The 27445-nt window shown below is 45.0% G+C and overlaps 1 protein-coding gene across 7 annotated transcripts in view; it reads right to left on the bottom strand.

The window, feature by feature from the left end:
- SIL1 (SIL1 nucleotide exchange factor) overlaps window positions 1-27445 on the bottom strand; it is a 256886-nt gene that overhangs the window by 188048 nt on the left and 41393 nt on the right. Inside the window, exons 1-2 of one of the 7 annotated variants that reach the window (XM_044780573.2) lie at window positions 17777-17979; window positions 4031-4059 (exon numbers count right to left, since the gene is read on the bottom strand). The exons of 2 other annotated variants lie outside the window; for them this stretch is intronic. The gene's annotated coding sequence lies outside the window, so the exon portion shown is untranslated. Of the gene's footprint in view, window positions 1-3957; window positions 4060-17776; window positions 18157-27445 lie in introns of those variants that run through there. 4 more of the 7 variants (XM_070518154.1, XM_070518153.1, XM_070518155.1 and 1 more) reach the window with 4 other exon arrangements.

The raw sequence follows: 27445 nt of genomic DNA, 5'->3' as shown, positions 1-27445 counted from the left end.
CATTCACTAAGCACCTACCATGTGCAAGGCACATGATGTGCATTATCTCATTTCATCAGTACACCCTTATTCAGATGAGGAAACTGACTCACAGAAGTACCAGAACAAGGTCAAAAAGCTAACCATTACCAGATGTGGAATTCTATTTCTTCCTACAGAATACAGTGCATGAAGCTTACTAAATGGTGAGTGAATGAAGGGACATATAAACTCATCATGGCAACCCCGAGTCCCGTGAATGAGGAACAAAGCACGGGTACAGGTCAGGGCCTGCACACTCAGCTCTAGACACTCTAGACAAATACATCCTCTCATCTTCTCAGCCAATATAGGCTCCAATTCAGAGAAAGGCTCTGTCCTTTCTCCCCTGCCTTTCCAATCCCCAAGGAATCAAATTAACCTTCCCCAACACCCTCACCAAATGTAGTCTCCTTAGAAAGGTCATCCCCCCACCTCTATCCCAGAGACCACTGGTGAGTATTTTCTTTCAATAACTTGGTACTGAACAAACCTTTACAGAAAATACAACCCAGCTTATTTCTCACGGTCTCTTTTATGTCACCTTTCTTACACAGTACTTTACAAAGGAAAAGTAGCAGCAACAATAGAGTTTTAAGGAATAAATAAGAGGAGCCAGGGATGTTCACTATCAGAAATGGAGATTCATGAGGCAGCAAAAAGAGAAGGCTGCTCCAGATGGTGCAGTCCTAGCAGGAAGCAGGGCTACCTCACCGAGAACCCCCCACCCCCAAGCTGGGAGGAAACAAGAATGAGGGTCTTCTAGAGGCTGGGGGCAGCAAAAGAGGAGGCCTGAAGAAGGAGAAAGTGTCACCAAGTGGACATCTGAGCTGGATCCCCTCTAGGAGACTCCTTGTTTTGCTGATGCATGACCAAACAGAATGAGACAAATAGCAGAAAAAGTGACCACAAGACTGAGCACCTCAAGGCCAAGACCATATCTTTATACCATCCCCAACATGGAGTCCAGCACACAGCTGACATGTAAATCAAACAACAAAAGTTATCCAAATAAATCATAACAACAATCATTATCACCTTTTATTCAACATTTACCCTGTGAAGGACCCGAAGCACCTTTCATCTATTCTCATTGATACTTCACAATAACTACCCTGTGAGGTAGGTACTACTATTATTCCCCAGTTAGAAAATTACGGGTCAGGGAAGTGAAGTAACTTGTCCAAAGTCACACAGCTTGTAGGTGGTAAAGTTGAGATTCTAACTAAGGTCTATCCAAGTCCAAAGGTCACATACTTCCAACCACTGTGCAACACAGCCTTCCAGCTGAGTATGTGAAAGGAGTGGTGGACAAGGGCACAGTATTGCTGAGGAAGGGCTCTGGTCTAGAGTCTGGAACCACCTACTACACATTTTACACTTGGTTTGACAGTATGTGACTCTGGCCCAGGCTTCTTTATACCATAGGTCCCTTCCATACCTGAGTCTTTCTGGATATACAATGGGAGAATATCCACAGCCCATTTCCAGCCCTCCAGACATTGGCTGCTGCCAAGAGAGAACATGTACACACTACATCAACCAGAACTGAATGTTACACAAACCACACGTGCTGGCTTTGCTAACTCAGCACACCACATCTCAGGGAGTTACCCACATCAGTGACTGAAGTGGTCCAAGGTGAAAGGGTAGCCCTCACCCAGTAGTGACAGCCAACAGAGGGATGGTGAGACAACAGGTTACAAAGGGCTTTGTTGCTGTCAGATATTAACCAGTGACAGGCCTAAAACATCCAGGCCTTTTTCTGGGAAGGTGGAAAAATGCCAAATACCAGCACTCTGAGCCACTATGTCTGCTGAGTGGCCAGGTGGCCCCAACACACTGGCCATGGGCACTGAGAGAGGACTTGACTCAGGAGGAACATGGCAACACTTCAGGAGGTCAGTCTCAAGATCATCATTTAGCTGACTGAAGGAAAGCAAGCAACCAACTACAGTAATGTTCTTTTTCTGATCCTCATTCTCACTCCCTTGTCAAAACACGTCCAATGTACCGTCTGACAGAGTGATCTGCTCATACTGAAAATCCAATCATCTCACCACCACAACCACGACTAACAACCCTCCAAAGGATTCTCTGCTCTCCAGGTCAGCACAAAATGCCTTGCCATGTCTGACCAGGCCTGCCCTTGCCAGTCCCGCCAGCCTCATCTCGTAACCATCTCCTCTCACTCTCTGTGCTCCGGCCACATTTTCTATCAGTTCCACATAGAAGTCATGCTTCTTTGCCCTCTGCCACCACCCTGGAGCCTTTGTAAAAGCTGGGCCCTCAGTCTGAAACGCTCTTCAACCTCATGTTGCTTTGCTTAGTAAACAACTGCTTGTTCTTCACAATTTAACTCAAACATCACTTCCTCAAGAAAACCTTCCCTACAAGCCAAATCCCTATCAAATGTTCTCATGGTACCACATTCCTTTCTTTCAACACATTTATTACAATTATAATTTTACATTTATGGTGTAATTATAATTTGACTAACGTCTATATTCATCAACACACTCTGAGCAGGAACCGTATATGACTTGGTCATGACTGTATCTCAGGGCTTACCAAAGTGTCTAGAATGTAACAGATACTATATATATGTTTGTTGACTAAAAGAAGAAAAATTTCAGAGAGAAGGGAAGTGAAGCTCTGCCCAAATCAAATGGTTCTGCTTAGAGAAGCAGTTCTCCCCTTCTGACCTTAAGCCAAACTATTCTTTCCCTTCCCCCTTTCTCTTCCCAAATTTCTTATAGAAGTTACTGTCTATGTCCTGCCTTTCTCTAAGCAGTGGTAGCCATAGTGATAAGCTGGCCTACAGCCAAAAATAGTCTAAAAAGATATCACCTTGTCTGAGTGCTCTGGCTTCCAAAATAAAAGTCCACAGCAAAGACCCAGGCAGAAAGAAACACAAAAACCTTTACCCAGTAAAGAGACTGAGCCAAACAACTAGCAGCCTCTGCAAGAAACAAGTACTCCCCAGAGCAGGCAGCGCCCCCAAATGACCCACCCAAAGGAAAAAGGGAAGGGGAAGCAAGGCTGCTGAGGGCTGAGGCAGAAGCAGGTATACAGGTAGTTCCCTGAAGGGATTTTAAACCTTGTCTTTTACTCTTTGGATAAAGCAGAGATGTGCCCAAACATTAAATATCAAAGTCTCCCCTGATGAGGCAGCTTCAGAGGAGGTCTAGAGATGGTGGTTCAAAGAAGCAATCCCAGCACCTGAAGAAGCCCACTTAAAACTCTAAAAATTCCCTACAGAAGCAGGAGGGTCTTGTCCTTGCCCTTCTACTCTTTCGGGTAGGCCGGGGCGGGGGGCGGCAGACCAGAAGCATTTACTAAGCTCTACTTAGTGGCAAGCACAGTGATAGGTACTTCAGAGACAGGGCTGTTAGTGAAAAACAAAGGAGAAATAGAGGAGCACATACACAGACAGGGAGCTGACGCTCAGGGAGGTTAAAACAACTTGTCCAACAGCCAGTGAATGGCAAGGTCAGGAGCAAACCCAGGTCTGCCTGAATCCAAAGACTCTTTCTCCTACCCCAGTGCTGCCTTTGCGGGTCATCTATGAGTCCAGCTCTGCTCCTCAACCCTGCATCACCACCTTTCTAACCAGAACAGGAATGTAGCTCCAGCAAGCTCTCTAGATAAGGAAAAGCCATCTTCCACAAGCACAGCTTGCCACCATTAGTATGACATTATTAGGGTACTTCACCACTCCTTAGGTATGGAGCGTAGTTTGCTGTAGAAAGCGCAGTTTGCTGTAGCTATGGGTATGAAGCTGGATTTTCTGAAAATCCCAAAAAGATCCACACAGACGAAGTCTCTGCCTTTCCCAGAACCCACTGCTGCTGGGTGCTGGGATGGTAATCCTGCAACCCAGAGTACCTTAAACCATGGGATGGTGGGTGCTCCATCACACCATGAGAAAGACAGTACCTGCAGAGCAGACAACCCCAGCTGAAGTCTCCACAGCTCCTCTAGCTATGTAGAGAGGATAGCAACTCCATACCTGAATCATCTGCATCCACATGGCATCTCCTGCAAGGTTAAGCACGCATTCATTGTGCTGTAGTTCAAGGTTAACCCTTCCCCCTGCACTCATTTCAGGATCTTCCTCTTATCAAAAGCTATGCCAGATTATTATTATAATGATAACTATTATGCCATTATAATAACATTATTGCACTTTTTTCCTGCACTTGACATCTGTTGGCTGATAGGTTTAACTGGTACATAAGCAATAATTACGCAGTACTTTCTCCTTTCCAGCCAAGCCTCTAGTGTGACTCTTAAAGCTAAATCCAACCATAGCAAATGCCCAGCCCCAACAGCAATAGGAAACATGGCTCATCTGGGCTCAACCACCATAGTGTCAGTGGTCACAGTGCCAGAAACAGAGGCTCCACTACGTTCCTAATTGTTGACACACTCCCTCGCTCCTGGGAAGGTGATGGAATTTGTGGGATACACCAACCAGCAAGCAATTTATTGTTGAAAATCCCACGAGGGCTGGAGGAGTCACACACAGACCTCAGTATTGCAGAAGGACAAGCAGTACCAAATCACAATGCTGCACATCACAGCAAGAGAAGGAGGAGAGGAAAATGCACTTCTCTGGGAGTTCTCAAATAAATGGCTCCCAGCGAGCCATTCTACCTATGCCTCACACACACTTCTTGACAACTGCTGGTAAAATTGGCAACAGGGAGAAAAGGAGGGAGCAGAGGGCAATCTTCAGGCCCCTACTTTGTAGCTGAGAAATTCATCAGCCTGGCTGCTGGGCCTTCTTTATGCAGGGCCCACTAGGGGTCAAGATGCAGTCTGGAGTCCAAAGTGGAGAAGCAAGTCTCACTGTTGGCCAAAGCTCCTGAATCTACCTGTCACACTATTTAACGTAAAGATATGAGATTCTATGACTGCAGAATATCAAAATGCCTAAATTACACATTAGCCTTATTAAAGTAAAAGCAACCCATAGCAAAGCTACATAAAAAACACACATGATAAAACAAACGCCAGCAAGAGTCCGGGGCTGGCCTTTGTTCTCTACCTTTAATACACAGGGCTTTCTTTCTTTTTTTTTTTTTTTTAAGGTGGAGAGGGGGTGGAAGGTTATTTGAATTTAAATTAGCAGTGAACACTAAAATCTGTGTGCAAGGAGAAAAGGAACATTCAAGAGTACCAAGCACAGGCTTTTGAGACATGTGTGGCCAAGGTAGTAGTAGTCCGCAGGGCTTTCTCCTTCAGCCTCAGCACGCTGCTTTCATCACTTGGGAGCAGGCAAGCCAACTGACAAGGCCCAGGCAGCAAAAAGGGGCACTTCCCATAGGTCTAGAGAGACGATTGCCCTCTCAGAAGGAAATTAGTATGAAGCAACAAAGAATGAATAAGACCAGTCAGCCACAGAGGGGGTTCGGAGAGGTGTTACTGAGGACGGGGACCATATCTGTCTCACTGACCACTATGTTCTCATGGCCAAGCAGGACCTGACACATAGTGAGTGCTCAGCAAAGAACTGTAGATTGAATGGTAACCAGAAAGATTCCTCAAGTTGGAATGGATTGAGGAGAGGTAGAATCTAGTTGTTCCTACTATAATCTGTGGTAAAAGAAGGGCTGTGGTCTGCAAAAGATAGATAAAAGGGAACCTAAAGAATGAAAATGAGCCTCTCTCCAATACATTCCTGGTGCCCTAACAGACTAACAAGCCTGTTGTGGTCAGACCACAGATATAGCCCTAGAAGGACAATGCTGGGAGGAGAGAAGAGGAGAGGGAAGAAGAGAGGGGAATAAACAGGATGAAACATTTGCTGAGTGCTTACTACGTACATATCTGAAAACCCCAGGAAGTTTTACAGATGAAGAAGTAGGAGCAGAGAGGTTAAATAACTCACCTGAAGTCTCAGAGCTAGTTCATGGTTTAATCTGGGTATATCTGATCCTATAGCCAAGACCTTTCCTCCATACTTCACCTGGATTCCCTGTAGGGCTGAGCTGGCTTCCCAGCTAACCTTTCCTATAGAGGAGACACTCCTACCCGTCCACACAAATCAACTTGGCAGTCATGTTTCTTAGAGTTAATTAGTTAACTGGAACTGTGGCTTGATGGTCTCATGAATTTCATGTGCTTGAGACAGGCTACTGGAACTTAAACCTGAGTGAATTAGCTGAGCTTCTGGACCTATAAAACTGCCAACCAGAGAGGCCCTGACTAAGCCATCAGCTGGTACGTATCTCTGGGACAACTCTCTTTGGCATAGCATAAGTCAGGGCTAGGTGAGGAAAAGACAACCCAAGCATGATCTCTACATGCCCCCAACAAGTTCTCTTCAAAGATTGCAAAGGAGGTACCAGGAGCCTCTCCCACTCTGAGTGTGTCAGTAATGCAGAGAATTCTCTTCGAAGGCAACCTAATCCTAATTTAAGAAGGAATAGAAGAGGTACAGAGTCAAAGACTTCCGCTTGGTCCTTAGAAGCAACCGAGCCTTGGTGCTCCCTGCCTCTCTGGAGCTTTCAGAGACCTTCCACACCCATGATGTCAGGGGCAGCCGAGTAGAAAGGGCAAGATGATTTTCAATGCTGTATTCTTAAGAGACCAGTGGTGAGGCTCAGCCAGTGTTTCTAATGGAAGTGAATACCCTGGCCAAACTCAGGGGAAGCTAAGTAGTACTAAAACATACTGTCTCTCAGGGTTGTCTGTCTATTTTGCCTCCTGTATGAGGGCTTTCATCAGTTAAAATTGTTCTTTTTCAACTCTTAGGGAAGCTGATGATTCACCCAGGTGCACAACAGCTGCTGGGAAGACCTGTGGGAAGGGGCCACCCGGCAAAGGCAGGCTGTGTGTGGTGAGACAGGTCTCCCAGGAGTGCCCTACATGCCAAGCCATATGTTGTCAGGATATTAATCCAAGCCCATCTTGCACACTTTACAATGTTTACTCTCTCTGGGATGTGGAGCATTAATTATATCCAAGGACTACACAAGTCCTTCCAATTCTATTCCACACTTACTTCTTTGCTAAAAAGATTTATAACCTGGAAACAAAGCCCTCTGCCTAATAGCAGCAATAATATTCAACAAAGAATAGGAAAGCAGAGTGTCAATTCAAACTTCCCTAAAAGGTATCACCCCAATGGAGCCTTAGTTTACCTTATCTAGAAAATGGAGAAAGCTACTACAGACCCCTTTTTTCCAGTGAAGACAGACCTACATAACTGAGAGTCTTAAAGAGGGGAAGGATAGAACCAAAAGAGAAAAGAGAGAACACCACAGCTCCACTCCTGCCACAACTGAAATAGCTTCGAAAACCCATAAGAAAATTCCAAAAAGAGAAGATGACCTCATTGCCACAAGAAATAAGAGCAAAGGGCATGAATGTGAAACAAAGCTATCTGGATTAGTCACGGCTCTACCCTAACCAGCTGATATCACCCTGAGTAAGTCATTTAGATTCTCTGAACCTCAATTTCTCACCTCTATAAAATGGGGATGATGTAAGGATCAGATAAAATAATATATTTGAAAGCCCTTTAAAAACAGTAAAATACTGAACATACTTTAGGCCTGATTGTTATTCCAAAGACCCCTGGGTGAGAAACCCTAAGACACTTCTCGGGAGCAGAGAGGCAAGGCTGTCACCTCCAAGAGGCAGTCTACAGTGACTGTGTCCAGGTGTTGGCAGAGAAACCCACACTTCAGGAAAAAAGTGACAAGAGAGTGAAATTTGAAGAGGAGACCACACTTGGGTCTGCTCAGCTACATTAAAAAAATAATAACAATACATGCACATGGTTCAAATTTGAAAAAGCACACAAAAGTATACAGTGAAAAGTAAGTCTCCCACCTCCCCATTCTCCAGCTACCTAGGGCACCTCATCAGAGACAACCACTCTTTTCAGTTTCTCATGTATTCTTTCAGAGGTATTTCAATCAGCTAGTTTCTGCCTCCAATGTAGAAGGTAATGCCAATCAAGTAAGCAGTGCCAGGGGCACTTAGGCACTATGAAAAGAATGGGACAGGCAGAGGATAAGATATTGCCCTGTGAAAGCTTCCACGGAGGTGCAGATTTCCTTCTGGCTATTACACTGCTTTGCCCCTTGGCTGACCACATTTAGGCAATGATTTTGTACAATCTATTTCCCTTTCAGTTGTGCTTGTTTACCCAGAACTCTGTCTCAGAGAAGCCATTAACAGGAATGGTCTCTGGGACCTCACACTGTACCAGCCTGACCACCAGGCCCCTAGAAGTAGACAGAAGGAAGAACAACTGTCAAACCTGCCTCAGTGAAGGCTGGGCAAAAAGGGCAAAAACCACTGAAGTCCCTAGGTCACCATCTTTCCAGGGACAGAATTACAAGGATGGATGAAACTCAGACCACAGATGGTCTCTGCAGGACTCGGCCCAAGAGACTAAGACAACACCCATAGAAAATTATCAGGATACTCTCAACCAAAGATAGACTTTCACCAAACCTCTCTCAAAAGCTTTCAGGTTATGCCCACCCCTCCCTTTCTTCTTCCACAAGTAACTTAAACGTATGAAATTCCAGCCTCTACCCAAAAGTCACAAATGGGTAGCCTATAAGTTAAATCTGGCCCCATAGGTGCACTTTAGTAGTTCCTGGGGATTTCACATAAAAGTCTGGATTTCTGGCTTCTCTTGTAATATGAGACGAGGAGGCTGCTAGAGCCACACTCACCCATGACAACAATAGGCTGAGTAGCAGCTGTCCCCCATGGAGCACATGAGCACTCCAGTTTGACACAGCCCCACCATTCCCTGTTGCCTCACACTGACTGTTCCCTACCCAGCCCTAAAAACATCTTTGAGGGCCGGCCCTGCGGCCAAGTGGTTAAGTTCGTGCGCTCCGCTTCCACCGCCCAGGGTTTTGCCGGTTTGAATCCTGGGCGTGGACGTGGCACCGCTCGTCAAGCCACGCTGAGGCAGCATCCCACACGCCACAACTAGAAGGACCCACAACCAAAAAGTATATATATACAACTATGTACCAGGGAGCTTTGGGGAGAAAAAGGAAAAATTAAATCTTTAAAAAAAAAAAAATCTTTGCGTCAGAGACCCCTGGCCAGTGAGTAACAGAGGAGGCTGATGAACTAGTAGGCACATCAGTTGCCCAAACAACAGGACTCCCGCATTCACAAGCATTTATTAAACACCCTCTATGTGCCAAGAACTGTGCTGGGGGCTGGCTACACAAAGAGGAAAGAGGGATACAGTTTCTGCCCTCCAGGAATTTATAATACAGTTGGGAAGATAAGACACTCTGAAGAATCAGACTGCTTCAGACACAGAGGGTTCCAGGATTTGAACATGCCAGATTCCCTGTGACTAGGAATCAAGGAATGCTTCAGGGAGGAACTGGGATTTTGAACACGACTGTTATCATTTCTCAGGCTTTCACGTATTCATTCATTCAACAAGCATTTATGACGTCCATGTTACACTCAGCATTATGCTGGAGACACAAAATAAAGCACAGCCCGTCACCTTGAGAAGCTCATATAATAAGAGATAAAACAACTAACCAGGATAAAGTACGCTGAATCATAATCAAAGTGTTGCTATGGGGATATAGATGAGAAGGCATCAGGCAAGGCTTGCTGAAGAAGGCAGCTCTGCAGCATAAAGTAGGAAACTAAGGAGAGGGTACTCTGGGCAAAAGAATTGGCAGAGACAAACATGAGGCATGCTTAGAGGACCACATGTGGACCAGTTTATCAGAAGCAAAGGGTACACGTGAGTAAAGGTAGAGAATATAATTAAAGTGGTAGGACAGGGATACACCATGATAGGCATGGAACAACAGGACGACTGATACTTTGAAGTTTATTCAGCAGCCAGTGAGTGCCTTCAGTGGTGAAGGCTTCTAAACTTGAGTGTCCCCCCATCAGCACTGTATTTAGGAAGACCCCAAGGGGCAATGGTACACAACGTCCTGGAGGAAGCTAAGGCAGAAGATAGGAGGAGGCTCCTGTAATAACTCAGGAGCAGTTACAGGAAACAGGGGAAGCAGTAAGACTAGGTGAAAAAGATACTGCAGAGGCTCGCCAAAAAATTTAAGACAATGGCATTTCTTTGAAAATACTCTTTAACTTTTTTTTTTACCAGTTCAGACTGGTCTTTCCCCAAAATAATGAGGTTTTATCCTATTTGTTTCATTTGGAATAAGTCACAAGCTATCAATATGGTGCTCAGGTTTTGGTTTTTTGTTTTTTTGGGTTTTTTTTAAAGATTTTATTTTACTTTTTACTTTTTCTCCCCAAAGCCTCCCGGTACATAGTTGTATATTCTTCGTTGTGGGTCCTTCTAGTTGTGGCATGTGGGACGCTGCCTCAGCGTGGTTTGATGAGCAGTGCCATGTCCGCACCCAGGATTCAAACCAACAAAACACTGAGCCGCCTGCTGCGGAGCGTGTGAACTTAACCACTCGGCCACGGGGCCAGCCCCGGGGCTCAGGATTTTAAAACTCAGCTTGAGATCAATATAATGGGGGGGGTAGTAGCTTCAGGGGCTTTTTCTCCACTCCTACCCCCACTGATACACTGAACCAACTGTAAATCTCAAAGGGAAAGAGAGTCAACTTGAGCACAAAATCAGGGTCAGTGTATTATACTGTGCCTCCCTGGCCTTGCACAAGGACCAGAAATGGACATACAAATCAGAAGAAAGTTGTGACAGAAGTCAAAGTTCCCTTAATGAGCTAATTGCTTCATGTCTGGCTAAAGAGCAGAAGGCAAGAGACAAGGAGAACACACTGTCAGAAGGCCCCAGGCAGGCTCTTGACCAGCCAGCCCTGCTCCGTGAGTGTCCTCATGTCAGACACTGCCCAGGAAACAGGGCCCACTGGCTGGGACTCAGAAAAGTGAGAACTAAGCCAAGTAATGGAGAAGACAGCAGAGAAACTGTGAAGTTCCTTGCTATTCACAACTTTTAGTTATTCAGCACAAGGTAACTATGACTATTGATATGAATAATAAACCAACCAACCAAGACAGACAATGATGAGATGCATAAGATGACACTTCCTTGGTCAGCATAACTTATCCTCTAACCCAGCCTTGGGTCAGGAACTGGAAACTACTGCTGTTGTCATTATTGATGATAATACGAGGCACTTACATTGTGCCAGAGGAAGCACTTTCCATATACATTCTCTCAATTAATTCTCAAGACAGCTACAAAAGTAGCTATTATTATTCCCATTCTACAGATCATGAAAGTAAGGCTTAGGGAAAATAAGTAATTTGTTCACCATCTGACAGCTAGTAAGTAAATAACAGAATACGAAACCAAGTAAGCTGACTCCATAGTGTTTTTAAACCACTCTGACATACCATTCATTCCCTCACTGTCTTTCTCTTTTAGAGATGTATCAAAGGTTTGCTTGGGTCAACAGATAAGGTCCACTAGTGCAATGGCCCCATTCTTTACAGAACACACTCACAGAAGTCTGGCCTGAGCACTATTTCTGTGTTTTTAAAGCAGGGGAAAACTTCAAATCTATTTCCTCCGGGGTAAGAGCAAAAGGAAACACACAAACATGAACAGGAGAAAAATCAGCATGACAGCCAAAAACCTCACCAGTGAGAGTAATAAGATAATGAACAACCCAGTCAGTGGAGTGGGGCCTTCTCCCTCACTGGAGATTTTTGACTGCAACTGCATCTTGCATCTTTACAAGGCCTTAAATAACTCTAACAACTTCTATGGCCACCTTCTGTGAACGCTCTGGCTTGAATCTCAGCTCTGCCACTAAATACAACGGTGGTCCTAAAAAAGGTACGTGACCCATTTCACCTTTCTGGGGCTCAGTTTTGTCATCAGTAAAGTAAGAACCCATCGAATGCAAAACTGAAGCACTGGGTGGCAACACACCTAGAAGGGTATCTCCTGACTCTTTATGCATCCAAGAAACCATGAACAGCCATCTCCTGGATCTGAACCAGACCCAGCCCTGATGTTTGCAATGAAATTGATACAGACTTGTAGGACAACCTCTTCCAGCCCAGAAACACCATGATTTCAGACTTCAGCAACAGGGTCCAAGGAGGGAGAATTTGCTTCATGAATACAATCAAACCCAACTCTCCATGAGTATGAGATGCTGAGGGTCACAAAATCGACTTTAAATACCTTGTTTAGGAACTGGTCCCTTAAGTGTCCAATGTCTACTACCAACTGGATTCAAAGCGTGACTGATCAAGGTTCTCTGTATCGACTGTCCTACTTTATGTTACTTGCACTGAACTGAAGCCTGCTGGTTTTCTAGAGTTTGGTCAGACTCCTCCCTTGGGAGTCTCACAGAAATAAGAAGCACAAGCATGAAACTATTCTCAGACATAAAGAAATGTCCATTTAAAAGTCCACTGGCATCAGCCTTCACCAGACCTTTGTGATGCATCTCTGATTCTTCTTCCAGTTTCTAAAACTCCTCCCCCTCACAAGACAAAGGGGACAGACTACTCGCAAAAAGGGAAGTGGCTAGAAATGGATCAGTTCGCTGACTACTGTGATGCCCCTCTGCCCGTGATGATAAGTGGTAATCAAGAGGCATAATCAAGAAGATCCTCAGTCAAGACATAGCCAGCAAGCAGACCTCAGAAACATACCCCTTCTCATTTCTCTGTGGATATGACGTGACAATGGGCTAAATATCAGACACTACCCAAAATCTCCAAGTTGTAGTCCAAGAACACCTGGGCCAACACAGCAGGCTCAGCTACGAAAAAGGAAGACCAAGGAGGCACCAGAGAATGAGATGGTAAATGGAACACCTCAAAAGTCCAAGATCTGGAAGAAAATAAAAAGTATAAAGAACAAACTCAGGGGGCCAGCCCGGTGGCGTAGTGGTTAAGTTGGCGTGCTCCACTTTGGCGGCCCAGGGTTCACTGGTTCGGATCCTGGGTGCAGACCTATAGACCACTCATCAAGCTATGCTGTGGCGGCATCCCACATAGAAGAACTAGAAGGACTTACAACTAGGATATATAACTATGCACTGGGGCTTTGGGGAGAAAAAAAAAAAGAGGAAGATTGGCAACAGATGGTAGCTCAGGGCCCATCTTCCTCATCAAAAAAAAAAAAAAGAAGAAACTCAATTCTAGCTTCTTTGGAGAAGTCCAGATAAAAATTACCCCTCCCACCTCCACCTCCACCCACTTTCCATTTCTTCTCCAACTTTCTTAAAAGTATTAGGTTTTGAGGCAGACAATATGGAATAACTTCAGAAAGGGATAAACAACTTCTCCTCTGAATTATCAAGAATATCAATAAGCAAAGCAGAAATGTGATTCTTACTAATTCTCATGCTCATAAATATCTAATGGCCAAGGAGCTTATTGGGCCTGCTACACCATTTTTTTTTTTTTTTTTGAGGAAGATTAGCCCTGAGCTAACATCTGCTGCCAATACTCCACTTTTTGCTGAGGAAGACTGGCCCTGAGCTAACACCTGTGCCCATCTTCCTCTACTTTATATGTGGGACGCCTACCACACTGGCACGCCAAGCGGTGCCGTGTCCGCACCTGGGATCCAAACCAGTGAACCCTGGGCAGCCGAAGAGGAACGTGTGCACTTAACCGCTGCACCACCAGGCCAGCCCCCCTGCTACACCTTTTTGGTTATATCATGTACACAACATGCTCAGCAATTAGAAACAGCTCAGCTGGTTGGAAAATGGAACTAGTAAGGACAAATTCACAGCTTTGAACCTCCTAAAGGCCAACTAACTCAACTCTTTCCATGATAGCCCTTAGCTACAGTCAGACATCTCACAAGAGGCCCAAACAGGAAAGGGTAACAAGGGCACTAGCCCTAAGGCATCTCAATCCTGGAAAAACTCGGTAAGCTCTTCCACAGCAGGAACTCTTTTTCACTTTAATGACCCCAACATCTTCCACTGGGTCTGGCACCTATTACGACCTGGAGAAAATAAGATGAATGGTCAAATGTCCTGCTGATGACTGTTGACTCATGTGCGGGTGGGCAGGGGGAACAGCACAGTTCAATAGAAATAGCTTTGGAGTCAGAACTGGGTTTAAAGCCTGGCTGCACCAAACTTTTTGACCTAGGTCAAATCACTTACCCTCACTGAGCCTCAGTTTCTTCGTCTGTAAACAGGGTAATACCAACTATCTTACAAGATTGATGCGAGGATTGGATGAGATAACATTCTCCTGCTTTTACCAGTTTGGTGTTTGAGGCATTGAAAAAGCTTGTGGTAAGAGCTGGGTCTTCTGGATAGAAAACAAGCCTTGTTAACTATATTAGAAAGAGAATATAGGATAAGACCATGAATTCTCAATGAGGGCAATATTGCTCACAAGAAGGTGAAAATTGATTCTTGGGGAAGAGAAATCTTAGATATTACAACAATTTGTGGCCCTCCAAAGGGCTACAGTACATAAACAGATACATAGTATATCTGTGGTATTAAAATTCCATTGGGGGAGGGGACAATTAGGAAAAAAAAGTCTCAAAAGGTGATAATGAACAAAATGTTGAGAAATACTTGATTAGATGTCTAAAGGGCTGACCCAGTTTGCATAAGAACCTGAGCATACTGGCACTCTCATCTCACATTTCCAGCCTCAGAACTGTGAAAAATAAATGTTTGTTACTTAAGCTACCCAGGCTACAGCAGTCTGTTATAACAGCCCATAACTTACTAAGACACTTCTCAATGGCTCAAACACTGAAGCCAAGGGTACTATTGGGAGAATGAGGGCAGACACGGCCAGCCAACACAACCATACCCTTGTCTGTGAGATCCCTGGTGAAATCTGAAGGAACAAGAACTACAAATCTGTGCTGAACATAGTTCTGTTGCTTCTGAATTCTCAGTCTCCGAGACAGAATATTGCAAAAGTGAGGATGCCAGGTGTAAACTCTTCACAAGTCAGGGAAATTCCAAGAGGTTCTTCACATGTGTCTTGAGCAGCTTGAATCTTTTACAAGCTTTTTGTCCCAAAGACAAACTCAGTTACTGAAGCTAGGAATCAAGGGTTACCCAAAGCCCCACCTGAATGGCAACAGTCTATCCCTCCTCCCCTACTCAGCAGTGAAACCCTTGGTGGAAGTAAATGGAGAAAAGAAAAGGGCAGGATATTCTCTCTTTAGACAACATATAATGAAAATAAGAAGCTCTATGTTGTGGAAGACTAAGGTTTGCAGCTTACAGCTGGCTAAGAAAAGGATAAGGTATTCATCCTTGCTCAGAAAGAGAAAAGATTAGCTCCACAAGGACAGGTCTCCAAATTGACACCAAATCCAGGAGTCAGAGATGCCTGTGCTACCAAGCATGATCTAAGCACCAGCTGAGGCCCCAGAGAAAAATCCCCACGAATACACGACCAATGAGCTGGCACTGTAAGAATGTTCAGATTAGCTCTCCTGAAAAGAGGCTTACTCCAAGAGGCAGAGAGCATCTGCAGCACAGCTTCGCTTAGGAAAGGACAGAAAATGAATGAAGAAAAAGACAGGAGGCAGAATGAGAAAGTCAGAGCATGAATCCACAAACATAACGAAAAGAGAATTAGAAGGCATCCACCTATTTGGAAAAAGGTACAACTTGCCTTTAGAAACTGTCATTTTTTTTTTAATATTCTCATTAAGAACAAATCTTCATTCTTTGAGGGTAAAACAGTTACTGCATTCCTATGTCCTGAGCTTTAATATGTATTACCTCATTTAACCACTCTTCAAAATAAATACTATTCCCATTTTTATGCAGTGGAAAACCAAGCCTAAGAGGTGAAATAACTTGTCTAAGGTCATGTGGCTAATAAGTGATAGACTCAGAACCCAAACTCACATTCACCACACTCCAAAAATCCATTAGTCCACTTCAAAAGAACCATTAACTCATCTGAAGACAAGTCGGCTGATAAGGATACTTAACCATGCCATTTGAGGTAAAAAAAATAAATTTAAAAAAACGCAGTATGGTATCATGCGTTAATGAGACTGATCTCTCACATGGTTCAAAAACATCACTGAAGACAATTTCAGAAGTGGATTTTCAAGATTGGTTTGGACAATGGCCGTATCACTTAAATGATGCCACCCTCAACCCCCACCACCCACACCTACAAATACCACTCTAAAGGAGAGCAACACTCATTGAAGGATTAAATTCTAGCACGTTTATTTTAAAACCCATTTTGTTACTCTTCAGTTTCATTTCATTAGCCTTTTTTCCTGTCAAGGAAGCACACCAACAAGTAAATAGCTGGCCTTCAAAGACAGCAGGGAAGGGAAAGAAAGGAATCAGAGTACAAGGCAACTTTTCATTCCTGGTCCAGCACATCCCTGCTAACATATTCCTCATTCCCACCATCTGTAAAATGGAGGCAAGTAAGTCTTTTCTGTGGCCAATTTCATCAGAACAGCACAAATATTAATTAGCAGGTTAAATTCACTAAAAACCGAAAAGAAAGGTTAAAATAAATCTCGTGTGGCAATGCCTTCTTAAAAACCTAAGGGCCACCGTCTCAACTGAAACCACAGACAAAGTCCTGATCTATGTTATATAAACATCAATCCTAATACCCTCATGCCCTGGCTTCCAACAAAATTGTATCCAATCCCCAAATCCAGCTATACTTTTATAAGAAAACAACTTGGGTGAGATGAGAGCTAAAAAGACACACAGATACAAAACACCTTTCACAGAGTCAAAACAAACACTGTTAGTGTTTATAAACACATCAGTTTCTTCTCTTAGAAAACATGGAGGATTCGTTCTCCAGCCTACCTAGTCTGGGTTAATCTAACTCCCTCAATCCCCCAAAGCAGTTTGCAGTTTGGTTTTGTTTTATTGAAGCAGGAACACCAGCCAGGCCTGAATCAAAGCCAGGCATTTTAAAACATTTTTTAGAAAACTGATCTTACATATGGGTCATTAATATATATATATATTTTTAAGGCATCAAACGGCTGGTCCTCTACCTCTTATAGTGCAAAGGAAGCTCCCACTGGCCTTTCAGGTGTTGGGCATTTCCTGACTCCTGGTCTTCCCCACCAGGAGCCCCATTCCGGGGATAATATGTCAACAGCATTCTGAAGCAGAGAATCTCAAAGCGAGGATTTCAGGACCACCCAAATCAGAACCACCTGGGGAGGATTGCAGGCACCCACTCTCCACTTTATCCGGTATCCCTGTGGGGAGAGCCCAGGGATATACACAACCTCCTAGTTGATTTGAGACACCCCCAAGTCTGTAACCCCTACTTCAAAGGGAAGTCTTCCAACTACCAGGACAAAGGAAAACACAAGATAGATACGGAGATATGAGATATGGGGGTAGGGCGCAATTCCATATGGTGAAGAGACACAGGTCTGGGCCAAGAACCAGAATGTCAGGACTGAAGCCATTGGACAGATACAGAAACTGAGGCCGGGAAAAGGGAACAAGGAAAGAAACTACAACAGATACAGAGCCAAAAGCCAGTCTCAAACCCCACTGCCTCATCTCCCGGCTTTTAAGAAGGGTTCCCAGAGACGTTTTGAGGACGAAAGTTAGGGAAGGCGGTCCTTGGGCTGAGAGGCCAGGTCTGCAGAACTAGTGAGGAGCCCGGAGCCCACTTGGACGTCCCGGTTTGGGGACACTAGGGGGGATGTGTGGGGACCCCGGAACAGTGGTGGGAAGGCGCCGGGGCCGCTGGCGGGAGGAGGCCGGGGCAGCGCCCTGAGCCCCCCACCCAGCTCCTCGGCCGGGGGGCCCTCACTTGCCCCTACCTTCGGCTTCCCGCCCGGCAGCCGAGGGGCAGACACAACCCCCACAATGCCAGGCGGCCGCAGCAGCCACCAGCTCCCGGTGCGCAGACGCGGCGGCGACCGTCTGAACCGGTGAGCGCGCGGCTATTACGTCGCTCGCCGCCTCGCCCAATTGCCACCTTTCAGAACGGCTAGCGGCCGCCTCACTACCTTTTCCGGTACTCGGAGTGGTGAGCCCTGCCTCGCCCTGTCTTCTGTTAAGTCCCGCCCCCTAGCGTCTCTCTGCGCAGACCTCCTGGAGCATTTTCCTCGCTGGGGCGTTTTTTCTCCCTGTATCCCTCCGCCGGAGAGAGAGACACGCCTAGAAGGGCCTGGGTTTGCTTCTCAGCTGGACCGAAATGGAACTTCGAAGTTTCTTCACTGATTTCCCAACAGCCTAGTTTCTTTCTAGCGGAAAGATCCTCAGACACAAACCAGAAGGGGTGGGTTCGAGTAAAAATAAATCAAGCGTTTGTGACTCAGATTGGAATAAAGCCGAGAGTCTCAAGCAATAAATAGTCCTTTGAAAATTCATGCAGAGCAGGCCACCTGCAAGTCATCTACTTTATATACTTGTGTATTGTATGAATTTTTGACAACGACCAGTTATTTTAGAAATGAAAGTCATCGGCAGCTCTAATTCCGCTCTACAACTAAATTACCTATTATTTTATGTATGTCAGGTGCTGTACATATACATATTTACTTCTGATAACTTCCTAAGATCAGAACTGTCATCCCCTTTTTATACATGGGGAAGCTAAGGCTCAGAGAGGTTAAAGGATTTATACAAGGTCATACAGTCAGGGAGTGGTGGAACTGGGAATTTAAGCCAGATTTGGGTGCCTCTGAAAGTTCTGTTCTCTTTCCACCATACCACTCTGTTAAACCTTCCTCTTGCCTAGAGGTGCCGAACCTGACCAGTAAAATGGGCTGCTCCCTCAGGTGTCATAGTCCAGACACAGTGATTCCTGGTCATTCAAGAGTGGAGAAAAGGATAATCCATACAAGCATGACCTCCCCCAAACAGCAAGTATTCCCCAAGAACAAACAATCGACCTACCTCTGCAGTTCCTTTCCCTGTTCAATGTACTATGTGAGCTTCTAGCAGTTAATCTACTTTTTGATTATGTTTACTTCAAGCAGGTGGGAAATTGACCTTGCAGCCAGGAGCAACCTTTGGTTAGTAGCCTGGGGAGGTAGAACAAGCCTATGGGCAGTAGTTGAGTGGGTAGTGCCAGTTTATTAGAAAGGTCTACATAGGATACTTCCCTGGAACTGGGTGGGAAAAGACAGGGAACAGCTCACTTTTCCTATGGAACACCCTGGAGACCAGCAAGAGTAGCTGGGCCCGAGAATAATTCTAGTTTGTGTCACTGCCTAGTACTTTGAGGACAGATAATAAATGTTCAACGAATATCTGTTGCATCAGTGATAAATTACAGAATGAACATATAAATTACAATCGAGCCTGACACAAGCTATAAAAAAGATATTAATAAATTGTGACAAGAGTAACATGCTTAAAAATAGAATAAGCTCAAATCTTATAATAGAATGAATAAATAAATGCAGGGGCCAAGAGAAGAGTCCAGCTGGACACAGAGCTGCCAGCACTCCCTGGAGCCTGGCTTCCGCCTTGGAACAGATCTAACCAGCTCAGGTGTGTGTGGAAGGGTAATCTGTGTCCCCTAGTCCCCTTGAAAGGCACTGACTGAGAACCACGGTCCCAGGGGAACTAGTGTGAGCTTGAGCCTCCTAAACTGCTAAAACCAGTGTGCAGGGCCAGGTCTCCGCAGACAGCCTCTACTTTCTTGGCCCCCAAACAAGAAGGACCACTGTAAAGATGGGAAGTTTGAAGTCCAGGGGTCAGAGTGGGTAGTGGGATCATGGTAGTCTCTTCTCTTTGTTTCCCTGTTACTCTTGGATTTGAGCAGAAATAAGTTTTAAATTTTCTTTTAAATACGTAAACAACAACCAAAAAGCCATCTCTCCCTTGCAGCTCTGTTGGAGAGTTTCCCAGTTCCCTCTTCCACTCCCCAGAAAAGCAAAAACTTGGAAGGGTAGAGAGCCTGAGGAATCACCTTCAACCTGGCCACCATCAATCAAAAGAAACCACAGCACCCACCCCCAGAGCCCTGGCTAGGCAGAGATTTATATGATCAGTCTGGCCTTCCTCAACAAGCAAAATGTGTTGAGTACATCATTTCTCCTCTGATCAGCCTTTCTCAATTAATCTCCCACAAGCCTGATACCCAGTTGTGTGAAAGCATTCCCAGCATCAGGAATTGGCTCCCTGCTCTCTCTGGATGGGCCTAGAATGTTGAGTGTGGGGAGCAGGAGCCATACCTCTCTGTCTCACCACGGTATTGTCCTGCCTCCCCATCTCTGCCCCTTCCTCTCTGCTCCCCAGCTTTCACCATACACATTAAATTCTGCTTCCAAGAATCCCTTCTGGATGCCAGACATTTTATTCACTTGAACATGAGTACCAAGCTACATGCCAGCCATTGGCTGTGGGGATACAACTGTGAAACAGCCCCACCAGGTTCTTACCCCAAAGAGCTCAGGGTCAGATGAGAGACATAGAAATATAAACAGATCAAATCAAAACAGTCCAGCAAGGGCCTTAAAACAGAAATAGTAACAAAAAGCTGTAAGAATAAGCCCACTCAGTTCACACTGCTCTCTGTCTTTCCAGATCCCTTATGTGAGTAAAACTCTTTCACATTCATCATCTTGTTTGCTCCAGACAGCCCTGTGAGGCAGATGGGGCAGATTTTATCCCCTTTTTACCAATAAAGCAAAAACTCTTCTCTCTGAACTCGTCAGAGCTGTGCTGTCCAATGCAGTAGCCAACAGCCACATGTAGCATTTATATTTAAATCAAAGTTAAATAAAATTTAAAACTCAGTTCCTTAGTCACAGTAGCCACATTTCAAGTGCTCAAGAGTCACATGTGGCTAATGTCTACCATATTAGACGACGCAGATTAGAGAACATTTCCGTCATCGCAGAAAGCTCTATTGGACAACAGTGCTTTAGAGGTCCTGAGAGGCAGAGGAAGAGCAGGACTGTGAAGCCAGAGCTCTCAGTGTTTCCAGAAAAGCTTAGTGGAGCTGCCAACATGGAAGGAGCAAGAAGCTGAGGGGCAGTGCCACAGAGACCAAGAAGAACTAGCCATCTGAACCACAGTCCTCCGCTTTCCTGGGATGCACTCAGATGGAGTGGGTGGAAGCAGCCAAGGCAGGGTGGAGACCAGATGATCTCAACCCCGGGACCTGGGCACACCTGAGCAGACAGAGGCAGCTTCCTTGGTGGCAGTCAAGAATTCTAGGTCTCTCCATCCCAGGAGACCCCAGGGATCCTAGTGACTATGCTTTGCTCTGTCTCTGATTCATTTCTAAAGGCCTCAGTAGGAGAAAAGGAAAAATAAAAAATCAGCATTTTCAGTCCTTGTGAAAGAGATTGAGGCCTCTGGATGGCAGCCTCCCACCTGCCAGAAGGCCTTGGCAGCTCCAGGGGGCTTTGGCCAGAAAAGGGTCAGTAAATTTAAGCTGCATTTGTTCTCAGCTAAATAGGCCTCTCTGGTTCAAAGGAAAAACATTCAAAAGAAAAGACCTAGAAGACAGACAAGATTTCAAAGGGTTCTCACCAAACAGCTCCTACTGAGGCCAAAGCAAAACCCCAAGAACCATGATTTTGTCTTCAGAAACACCCTCAACCACACACCCACTTACGTACACAGACATCTGACACAAATGCACTGCCTGCAGGCACCCACAAAAACACTGAATTACAAAAACATGCACACAGTGAGGGTGAGGGAAGACACAGCTACAGCTCTGTTCCTGTTATCCACTGCCACATAACAAAGCATCCCCAAACATCAATTATTTATTTAGCAGTTTGTGCAGGGCTTGGCAGAGAGGACTCAACTCTGCTTCATGCACTGTAAGCTGGGCTGGCACAACTAAGGCAAGATGCTCACTCACATGGCTAGCATTTGATGCTGGCTGTCAGTTGGGATCTCAGCTGGTGCTGTCAGCCAGGACACTGACAAGTGGCCTTTCCCAGTAGCTTTGATACTGTGGCTAATGTCTACCATATTGTCCCAGAAACAGCATGATAGCTAGTTTCCAAGAATGAGCATCCCAAGAGAGCAAAGCATGAAAGTGCATGGTATTTTTATGATCTAGCCTCATTAGTCACATGGCATCATTTCTGCCATACTCTATTGGTTGAGGGAATCACAAAGGTCTGTCCACATTTAAGGAGAAGGAAAGAGAGCCCACCTCTCAATGGGAGGAGTGTCAGTGTCATATTGTAAAGAGAACATGTGGGATGGGATATATCATGGTAGCCACCTCTGGAAAATACAGTTGGCCACAAGCCCCACACCCTGGCACAAACACCCACACTCATGCACACAGCTTACAGGTCCAAACTCATAGACACAGCACACAGACATGTTGACATGTATAGATAAATTAAAACATCCTGTATTCACATACAGGAACACTGTCACACAATGATATGCACATTGCCACAGATACATTACTTACATAGTTACAGAACTAGACATGTCTAGTGAAACATGCAAACATACACATATAGAGTAGCCTTGAAAACCAATCAGAGACCCTAAGGAAACCCAGACTGGGGACAGATGAGGTATAACCTAGACGCCAGCTGTCCCCTTGCCCTGCTCATTTCCTCACCAAGAACCCATACCTGCAAAAGCATCAGTGTGAAATGCAGAATTTACTGAAGGTATTGAAGGGGTGATGGAGGAGAACATTTATATCATACATGCCACAGCAGACAACTTGAAAGCCTACTTGAGCAGTTCTTTCCTCCAAACTCCCCGTCTCACCTGTATTGCCTCCAGGGATCATTTTTTTGTTTTGTTTTGTTTTTTGGTGAGGAAGATTCACCCTGAGCTAACATCCATTGCCAATCTTCCTCTTTTTTTTGGCTTGAGGAGGATTAGCCCTAAGCTAACCTCATTTTTTATCTTTTCTTTCCCTTGCACAGCACCCAGTCAGCCAGTTCACATCTCATTCTCCTGGATTTTTCCTCAAGCTTACAAATGCCTCACCCCTTTATCATATAGAGCAGTTCAGGTTTGCTCTGACCCATGATAAATGGTTGATGTAAAGAGAGACAGGCAGGGACCGGAGCTGGAAACAAGGTGGTCTGAAGATAGGCTACTCTTTCATCTCTCCTTCTCACAGACCACTTGTTCTCTCCTGTCGTCTGCATCACACCAAGATGTCTGACTGGCTGAGACAGTATAACTCTACATTCCAAATTTGGGGTGAGCCAAGTTGACTGCAACAGTTCTTTGCAATCTCCACCCCCAGCACTTGGAAGAGCCAGGCCACTGTAAGGCTGTTGTAGAGCAGCCTATATGGGCCCTCTCCCTGGTCTAATCAGTGCCTACCCCTCCACAAGGGCCAGGGCTGCCTCTCTAAGCAGGAAGCTACAAAAGGGATGGTGTCTGCTACAAGGAAATCCTGGGCCTAGTGGGTACAGTGACTGACCACTCCTCTGACACTGTCCCTAATAAAAGTTCCCAAGCACCAAATCTTTGCGACATCACATGTGGAGAATAAAGCTTGCCATGTGGCAAGCCTCAGAACATTAGATTATTGAATCCAAGATCACTGTCAGCAGACAGCCTGGATTTGGGATTGTGGACCAGTTTAAGAAAAGTCTTTGGAATCAGACACATGTAGGTTCAAGTTCTGACTGCCCCTCACTAGCTAAGCAAGTTGCTTAACCCTAACCAAGCTTAGAGGGGTATTTCCTCATCTGTAAAATGGAGATAATATCAGTACTCACCTCAACAATTGTTATGGAGATTAAACAAGATAATATAAAGTATTCAGCCCAGTGCCTGGCATGGTCAGTGCTGAATAGTTCTTAGCTATTAGTATTATTCTTTTCCATGCCAACTGGCTACACAGACATTGTGCTAGAGGCTGGGCAAAGTTAAATCACACAGAAATACACGCATGTGTACTTACAAACTCACACAGGGGATCCCTTTTTATATCCCTACTTAAAATTCTAAGTAATTACTCCACTCCAGACCTACACACGCCACACACACATTATACATCATGCCCAGGCTGTACAGAAGCTTTTGTGGAAAAGTTGGAAGAAGAGGTATTACTCAGACAGACAAACCCTCCCTCCCGTCAAAAATGAGATACACAGGAAATGAAAGGTATGGGAGTGTCTCTGGGACAGAGGGTTTCAGGCGCTCTTCTGGGGAAAAGAATACTGCATTATCTGAGCTGGGTGTGGATGACAAGATGAATGTGGTTTTTCTCAGCAGTGTCTTTATTACTCCATACATTGAAGCAACAATAGGCCAGCTCAGGCAACAAGGGGCTGGTCACATGCAACTAATCATTCTTATTTGTTTAGCTAGTGTGGCTTCCCATTTCCCCAAAGCCTCTGCAGAGACGCCCACAGTGGAAGGCATTGGTACCAAGATCGCTATGGAATTATGAGACCCATCGAACCATCATTAGAGCCACTGTGGGGAAATAAATCTTCCCTGGCTAGAACTAGATCACATAGTCATAGGAGCCCTACTTCATTCTCCTAAAACCTGTTCCTCAGGAGCTGGCAGGGGTAAGAGCTGGAGAGTGAAGTAAGGTTGAGGGGTCCTTCCCCAGGCTAGGGCATCTAGGGGCTCTGGCCTTGTCCGCTCCCCACCCTGAGGAACAATGACAATAATAACAACAGAACTTTACAGTTTAAAATGCTGTCTCTCATTCATTATACCATTTAATTCTCACAGGAATCCTGTGAGATGCAGGTTTTATTGTCCCTCATTAACCAAAAAGAAACTGAAGTTCAAGTACTCTGAGAGATGCAGCATAGTGCTGGGCTCATGGTAGCCCCAAAATGGAACATGTGAAATGGACCACTTTTAAGGGTCCAAGTAGACCTTAGCTTTGATCTAGTTCCAAATCTAATATTTTCATATTACACATAGGTCAGATTCCACCTACCAGAGTGTGTCCATTAGTTAACAAATTTATCAAGTCTGCTAGGTGCTGGGCTAAGAGCTGGGGATATAATGGTGAGGGAGCCAACTTAGTCCTCAAACAGACTCAAGATAGCCTCAAATTCTTTGCACTCCTATTATTGAGAGGTGGGGTATATTTCCCCTCCCTTTATCTAGCCTGGCCCATGACTGCTTTGACCAATAGAGTACAGAACAAGTGACACTATCCAGTTATAAGCTTAGTCTTCAAGAGTTTCCATGTTGGTCTCTTAGTACCGAGAAGCCATTCTGTAATAAGTCCAGCCACCCAGAGGAAGAGACAGCATAGAAAGGGAGAGGGACCCAGCCGAGCCTAGTCTTCCAGACATCTTGCCAAGGTACGAGACAAGTGAGCGAAGCCTTCTTGGACCCTCCAGACCAGACCCGCCTCCAGCTGAGTGCCACTGTGAGGTACTAGACAATATTACACAGAACAGAAGGATCATCCAGCCAAACTCTTCCTGAATTCCTGATCCACAAAATCATGAGATGCAACAAAATGGTTGTTGTTTTAATCCATGGTTGGCAAACTTTTCCTATAAAGGGCCAGAGAGTAAATATTTTAGGTTTTGTGGGCCATGTACTATCTCTGTCACATATTGTTCTTGTTTTGGGGAGGTGGTTTGGAAGCCCTTAAAAATGTGGAAAAAAAAATCTTAGTTTTCTAGTTATACAAAAACAAGCTGTGGGCTGGATCTGGCACATGGGCCCTACTTTGCCAACCTCTGGTTTTGGTTTTTGTTTTGTTTTTTGAGGAAGATTAGCCTTGAGCTAACATCTGCGACCAATCCTCCTCTTTTTTGCTGAGGAAGACTAGCCCTGAGCTAACATCCATGCCCATCTTCCTCTACTTTATATGTGGGATGCCTACCACAGCATGGCTTGACAAGCAGTGCGTAGGTCCGCACCCAGGATCCGAACCGGCAAACCCGGAGCCACCAAAGCGGAACATGTGAACTTAACTGCTGTGCCACTGGGCTGGCACCCCAACCTCTGGTTTAAGTTACTAAGGTTTAGGGTAATTTGTTACCTGACAAGAGCTAACCAGAACAGTCCTTTCCTTCATGAAGCTAAAAGACTGTAAGGCAGACAGACATAAAGCAAAAAATAATTATTTATCAAATTGCTATACATTCCCTGGGATTTAACATCACTGAGGGCTTCAGGAAAGGACTCCCCAAAAAGGCAACATTTAGGCTGAGACTTGAAGGATGATTAAAAATTTGCAGGTGAGGGGGCCGGCTCCGTGGCCGAGTGGTTAAGTTCACACGCTCCGCTGCAGTGGCACAGGGTTCAGGTCCTGGGCGCAGACATGGCACCGCACATCAGGCCACGTTGAGGCGGCGTCCCACATCCCACAACTAGAAGGGCATGCAACCAAGATATACAACGGTGTATGGGGGAGGGGGTTTGGGGAGATACAGCAGAAAAAAAACAGGAAGATTGGCAACAGTTGTTAGCCCAGGTGCCAATCTTTGGGAAAAAAAGAAGATTGGCAACAGTTGTTAGCCCAGGTGCCAATCTTAAAAAAAAAAAAAAAGTATTGCAGGTGAAAAGAAGCAGGGAGCAGAACAATGGCTCAGCCATTTTGGTTCAATTTGGGGAGGCTTCAACCTTGTGAAGGGTAACACTAGTTCCAGAGCTCTCTGATGGATTGTCCAAGGGCCTACATCACATTCTGACTTCTTCCTCTGCCCAATCTTCTGCTTCCACCTCCTTCCTTTTACAGGTGTTGTTCCCTAATAAACATCAACTCTGGACTCTGTCTCAGTGCCTGCCTCTGGAAAACCCAACCCATGACACTTGCTAAAACAAAAAGGGAATTTATTGACTCATATAATTAGGAAGTCCACAGGTAAAGTCCTGAGTTTTAAGCAGAGGTAGATTCAGAGCTCTAACTAGGGTGACCAAAATGGGACACAGGACTTTCAGTACTAAAACCAGGAAAGCCCTAGGCGAACTGGGATGATTAGTCACTCTTGCTCCAGTGTGTAACCAGGTCTTCATAGCTCTCCATTCCTTGGCTCTGATTTCAGCTGGGTTGGATGATTCAATCTCAGGCTCTACACATAGCGAGACAGGTCAGCAGTTTCAAGACCTTATATTCTCCCAAGTTGGAGTCCTGCAAGAAGGCAACTAATTTGCTCTCCTCATGGCTCCAAAGGATTGGAGGGTCTTATTGGTTCTCATTGGCCTGCTTGAGTCATGTGCCCATTGTTTTTTTTTTTTAGTTTAGTTTTTTTTTAATTGAGACATAATTCACATAGTATAAAATTCACCCTTTTAAAGTATGCAATTCAGTGGGTTTTAGTATATTCACAATGTTGTATAATTATCACCACTATCTAATCCCAAAACATTTTCATCGCCTCAAAGAGAAACCCCATACCCATCAGCAGTCATTCCCCATCCCCCCTCCCTCTAATCCCTGGAGACCACTAATGTCCTTTCTGTCTCTACAGATTTGCCTATTCTGGATATTTCATATAAATGGAATCATACAACATGTAGCCTTTTGTGTCTGGCTTCTTCCACTTAGCATAGTATTTTCAAATTTCATCCATGTTGTAGCATCAATCGGTACT

The sequence above is a fragment of the Equus asinus genome, chromosome 9 (genome assembly GCF_041296235.1).
Source record: "Equus asinus isolate D_3611 breed Donkey chromosome 9, EquAss-T2T_v2, whole genome shotgun sequence".
In the NCBI taxonomy this organism is placed as follows: Eukaryota; Metazoa; Chordata; class Mammalia; order Perissodactyla; family Equidae; genus Equus; species Equus asinus.
This window is presented reverse-complemented; position numbering and strand designations above follow the sequence as displayed.